This window comes from Vulpes lagopus, chromosome X (assembly GCF_018345385.1).
Source record: "Vulpes lagopus strain Blue_001 chromosome X, ASM1834538v1, whole genome shotgun sequence".
Classification (NCBI taxonomy): domain Eukaryota; kingdom Metazoa; phylum Chordata; class Mammalia; order Carnivora; family Canidae; genus Vulpes; species Vulpes lagopus.
The window spans coordinates 90,483,337-90,489,674 of record NC_054848.1 but is presented as its reverse complement, the minus strand read 5'-3'; the positions used below and the strand labels follow the sequence as shown (position 1 = coordinate 90,489,674).

The window sequence follows — 6,338 nt, the reverse complement described above, 5'->3', positions numbered from 1 at the left end:
TCATTTTACAAACCACAAAATGAAAATCAAAGGAGTAAGTGTTCTTTTTTCTACAAGCATGGATACAAGCAACATGAAAAAAGAAGGTTGCCTACCATGAGACACAGATACAGGATTTTTCTACCACTTGTATCACTTGTTAGATCTTTCAGTTGACCTAAAAATTTAAAGCTCTGGAAACAGTGTCAAAAATCTCAGACCATACTATACCACTGACCTCTTAGAGGCAGGATAAAACTATACACAGCTAATCTTGAAGGAATCTCAGAAACGGACCTACTGGGTTCTCAATGTTCAGAGATCTGTCTTCCCTTATATTTAAGAAGAATAAGATTTAAAATAGTTAATAATATCCATTAGCATAAACAGAAAAATGGTAGGTCTTGCCTTGGATTTTGATTTACTTTTTTTTTTGTTTTGTTTTTGTTTTTTTTTTGTTTTTTTTTTTGTTTTTTGTTTTTTTTGTTTTTTTTTGTTTTTTTTTTGTTTTTTGTTTTTTGTTTTTTTTTGTTTTTTTTTTGTTTTTTTTTTGTTTTTTTTTTTTTTGATTTACTTTTGAATTTTCTAATAATTCAAATGATTTTCTGACCATTCAAGACTTAGTATTAGATAGTAAAAATACTCCATTTTCATAATTTTTATTTATTTATTTTATTTTAAAATGTATTTACTTATTTTATTTATTTTAAAATTTATTTATTCATGAGAGGCACAGAGAGAGAGAGGCAGAGACACAGGCAGAGGGAGAAGCAGGCTCCTTGTGGGGAGCCCGATGTGGGACTTGATTCTGGGACTCTAGGACCACGTCCTGAGCCAAAGGCAGATGCTCAACCACTGAGTCACCCAAGCGTCTCTTATTTATTTTAAAAATATGGAATGTTTCACAAATTTGCATCTCATCCTTGTGCAGGGGCCATGCTAATCTTCTCTATGTCATTCCGGTTTTAGTATATGTGCTGCAGAAGCGAGCACCATAACTCTTTATTTTAAATGGCATTTGATTATGATCCTGTCTTGTTCAACTGGGCATAGCATTGCTCTGTTTTGCAGTGTAGTAATTAAGGAAGCTAGCTTCTCTTATTTCTTGAAATTTAAATTGAAATTCTTTCTATTCCTAGTCAGATGGTGTTATTAAACTGAATCTCATGCTAATTTATTGTAAATAATGTAATATATCTTTGAGACTTTTAGATACTATGTATTTGTATATATTACAGCTGAGGAAAAAAATGTTCCAGTACCTTTATTTAATTTTGTCTCATGAGTACAAGGTATTTTGTTTTAGTGAATTATGGATATTTCTTTTCTAATTCTAATTATCTTCTTAGTCTTATTAGTTTACCATGCTGGTTTCCTAGTAACTATTAAAATAAAAGCTTATAATCCTTTTCTATAAGATTGTCTACCACTCTTTCATTCCATCCCCACATGTTATATTTTGGTTATAGGAGACCTGGACCATTGGGGGTAGGATTCAAATAAGAAGTCAGTTACATACAGGAACAGATGAGTAAAATGTCTTTCCTTAACTGAGTAAAAAAAGCTATAGTTTATTGGCTAAATGTCATTACAAACATTTTCAAATTAGTTTTTTGTCAGATCTAGAGGTATAACTAATACCTCCATTTCAGGGCTATAATTGTGAAAGCTTTGTGAACCTTTAGAGAAATTAAAAAAATTTTTTTCAATTCTAAAATGAGAGCCTAATGAAGGACAATTTGCAAAGTAAGGCATGGACAATTTAGGAGATAGTCATCTATTCTTGGCAGTGCCCTTATAAATGGCCTGAAATTTTAGTGCTCAAAGTGAAGGGGACACTTTAGACAGTTATGTTGAATTGGCTAAGGACCTCTTTTTAAAAATTTAAATGAAAAAATAAAAAATAAAAATGTAAACGATCAAAAGAGTGACTTGTAGTGATACCAATCATTATTGGTCATTATGATGTTCTGAACTTATTCCAAATATAGCCATCTGTCCTCCCATACTGCCTGCGGTTCCTCATTTAGATTCTCTTGGACAAGGGATTATGAATGAAGAGATGAGGCAGGTGTGGTTGCCTTGGCTGGGCTGATTACTTCATTTCTGGATTCCTAAAATAGCTTTCTAATAGATTTCCTTGCATTCAGTCTTCTTCTTCAGTCAGTCTTCACTACTACTTCTTTGTACCAGATTCTAAAACATGGCTTTTGTTTTCTTTCTTTCTTTCTTTTTTTTTTTTTGGCTTTTGTTTTCATCTTCTTGCTTTTTTGCTTAGAAACTTCACAGACTCCCTACTCCCTACTAGTTTAAGTCCATGGTTCACAGTCTGATGTTCAAGATCCTTCATAATCTTGCCTAACTACCCATTTCACTCACTTGATTTAGAGTGTCAGCCATTGAACCAGGATAGCTAGGTTAGAACACTGCTGGACCCAGGAACAGAGTTTTAACTCAAAAGTGTCAAAACCGTGACCTGGGATTCAACTATCTGTATTCACTTCCAGGACATAATATGAATAAAGACTGAAGTCTGTAGCTGGAAGACTTTAGAGAATGGGGTGGAAGGTGTGTGTTAGGCTGGGAAGTTCAGGATTTAATATTTGAACTAAGTATGGTAGGAGTTATTGGCTACATATTTTATGTAGCCCCTAATACTTATTGGTAGGAATAGGTATAGCTCTTGTTAGAGGAGACACACTGAGCAGGTCAGTACTCCCTATCCTCTCCATCAGCCACTGCATGTTCCCTTATGCCCTGAGCCAGGTGGTGTGGAGGATATGGTCCTTGGGACTATAGCTCTACCCTTGAGCAGATACTTCAGCTGACCTTAGTGGTGCCAGGAGTCTAAGATTTTTTTCTATGAAAAATTCTTGTTCCCAGTGCCCAAACCTTCCCTAGTAGAGGAATTTAAAGGGTAGCTCAAATGAAGGTCCAGGAATAAATAGCAAGGGCTGGGGTATGGTGAGCCAGAGAGATTAGAGCAAGTATCTAGAACACCATATGGCATAGGGTAGGTTGTTTGTTAATTGTTGAATAAAATGCAAAGTGTAATGAGGGTAGCAGGCATTATCTGCAGATAGATTTTAGGGGCAAGATTAGGGTGGAAGTGGTTGGCAATACAATGATTTCAGGTGTTTATATGTTGAGTTTGAGGTGCCCATCAAGCAGCTGGATGTATCTTGCTTTGGTGGATATATCCAGCTGGTTGGTGGGCATTTCCAAGATGAGTGTGCAGGGAGGGGTCTGGCTGGTGATAGGAAATTGGAAGTCATGAGCGCTTAGTGATAGTTGAAATCCAGGGAATGGATGATAACCTCCTAGGAGTGTGTGTAGCATAAGAGGAGAAGGAGGATGAGGAAAGAATTCTTGGGAACACCAACTCTGAAGGACCAGAGAGAAGCTGAGAGGAAAGAGGCCAGCCAAAGAGTTAGCAGAAGTGACTAAATAATGGTGGCATGGTAACTGAACCAAGAATTTCAGTAAGAATGGAAGGGTCAACATGACTGAATGCTGCAGAGAAACCAAGACAAAGCCAGAATTATGTCTAAGGGATATGGTCAAATGGAGGTCACTGGTGACCTGAGCAAAGGTGTTTTGGTACAATGATGAGATCAGTTCATGTGGTTCTGAGGTGAGAAAGTAGAGATAGTAACTCTGGATTATTCATTTAAGAGATTTTTCTGAGAAAGAAGGGAAAGAGAAGAGGAAGTAGCTAGAAGCCTGTGTGAGGTAAAGGAAGGATATTTTAAGGAAAGTCTTAAGAGGGTATAAAAGGGAGAGGCAAAGGGATCAGGAAAGTGGGAGAAGTTGAAGGTAAAAGGTCCCGGATGTGGGAAGGATCAAGATTGAGAGCACAGGTGAGAGTGGCCTTTAGGCCTAAAAGAGAGGAGGGATATCCTTTCCTCTGACCAAAAGATAGAGCGAATTACAATTATAGAAAGTGCAGAGTAAAAAGAAATTGAGGGCATTCATATGTTCTATCAGCAACCTTTTACTCACCAGTTCAGATCCTCTAAGCTTTATTTGTCTCAGTGGCCTTTGGCCTATTGCTTGTGTCCAAGCCCCTTCTCTGAGTTGGCTCTGATGAACTTATCAGTGTAATCTGCCAGTTTTTCACCACATGCCCTGGCACTTTTCTGTGGGTGTGGAGACTCCATGCACAGTGGAGAGGAGTTAACTCCACCCAGGGATGCAAAGCTTTGGCTAATAAAAGATGAGAACTAGCTGTTAAATTATCTTTCTGTTCTCCTTGTCAACTGATCAGAGATGCAAGTCATGTATTTATGCTCTTTCAAAAAAATGGCCCCGTGAACTCAAGTGTGATACCAATGCACTTTCATATTGACTCTCTGATTCTTTCATTTTCCCTTTATGCTCCCCACTGCTCTCCTGGGATTGCACCCTCTAATAACAGATTAGGCTGAAGCACATGTTTCTGTATGTCAAAACAGTTGAATGTCAGCACTTTCATATGGTTCAGCCAAATAGCACATCAACCATTGCTCTGCTTTCTGGAGAACTTGGGCTAAGAAACACTTGATAGTCTTAGCGAAGTAGGTATAGTCACCTGCTGAATGTGACCTTGTATTAATAGCTATCATTTATTGAGCACTTGCTGAGTGTAGGGCCCTGTGGTGTTTTACATATATAATCTTACTTAACATATAAAGTAGGAATTATTTTCATACTTCTCATGAAAAAAAACTGATGTGATAGGAAGTTAGATAACCTGCTCAAGGCCATACATCTAATAAGTGGAACCAGATTTCAGACCTAAAACTGTTCGGTTTGTAAGCCTGCAATCTCTTTATAGCATTATGGCTATGTCTTGTCTAAGTTAAATGTGGTAGGGGAGTTAAACCAAAACCACTGAAGAAGATAGACTAGAGGTAGGGAAGGCCCAGCTAAGATTTAAAATCATAAGTTGATGTGGCTCAGATTCATACAGTGGTACAGAGTTCTCCAACTATATTCAGCCATTTGGCTACAGAATCAGAGAAATCTGGTGACTGAATTGATTCAAGAGTGGGGTATGGTATTGACAGTCAAAGAAGAATAATAGAAAGAAGGGAGCACCTGGGAATTGAGGATGCAGCAAGAGAGAATAGTGATTGACCATAATGTGTCCAGACTGGGGAGGGGGAAAGTGAGCCAGGTGAAGGCCAACTAATTGGGAGAAGACGGAGGGGTTCTCAGGTCAAAGAGCAGATTTATTGAGGAGTGAAGAGGTGGAATGTCTGTAGAAGTTGTGGTCAGCATGGGATGTTGGTTTGAAGGTATCAAAGGTGTAATATTTCCCAGAGGAGTAGGTTGTTGAAATTGAATGGGGATGAGAGTCACTGGAATTGAGGAAGTCAAGGCACTATGAGGTCGTGGTGTTACATTGATCATTGATCACCCTTATAGATTTAGAAAACATCCAAGATGATGGTGGGACTATAGTGACCTATGAACCAGATGCCAGAATCCTTAATAAACATGACTGAAGCAGGAGATGGGTACACGACAGGAGCAAGGGAGAGGTAAGATGGAGTATATAGTTAATGTGATATTCAAGTAAGAAAGGATTTGTTTTGTTTTGTTTTGCTTTGCAGGAGCTGGAAAGATCAGTAGTTTGGAGCACAGCTCAGAAAAGCCAAATCTAGTCTTGCTGCCTGTTTTTGTAAATAAAGTTTTATTGGAACACAGCCGTGCCCATTTGTTTGCATATTGTCTATGGCTGCTTTCAGGCTACAACAGTAGAGTCAGGTAGTCGCAACACAGCCACTATGTCCCACAACACCTAAAATATTTACTATCTGGTACTTTAAAGTAAATGTTTGCTAACCCCTGATTTAGAAACACAGTGTGTAGGGGTGGGTGGGTAGGAGTAATGAGAATGGTAACACAGCTTTCCTTAACTCTCACTCCAGCCCAGTATGCAAACTCTAGACGAAAGAATTGCCTTGAGATGACTCTATGGGACATGTTGTTGTAGAGAGCCTGCTCTCAATTAGCAACAGGAGGTGAAGTGAGAATTCAGGGAAGAAGTAGGAGATGTAGGAGTAGACTTTGTGGAATAAGAGTTCCAGACTGTGCAGTGGAAATGGGAGAGAAAAAAGTGGCAAGTAGTGGATAAAGAAGGGGGAAGAGTGGAATGGCATTGAGAAAACTGTTGGATTGTTGATGGCCAGCCAGAATTTGCAATTTGGGTGGTGCCCAAAGATCACAGGCATAAAAAGGCAACGAGGAATTTACCCAAGGTTCTCATTTGGGTCAGGCTGAGCTACTTCCAGATTGCCTCTAGCTTAGTGAGGAATTCCAAATTCCAAAGGCAAGATGCCCATGGCAGGGTGGCTTCCAGGGCAGCCCTAGAC

At 38.7% G+C, this 6,338-nt stretch overlaps 1 non-coding gene across 1 annotated transcript; it reads right to left on the bottom strand.

Annotated features, from left to right (window-relative positions):
- Nucleotides 1-865: 865 nt before the first annotated feature.
- Nucleotides 866-972, bottom strand: LOC121483632. Its single transcript, XR_005985763.1, has one exon. It is a non-coding gene; the product is annotated as a U6 spliceosomal RNA (small nuclear RNA).
- Between the last annotated feature and the right edge of the window lie 5,366 nt (nucleotides 973-6,338).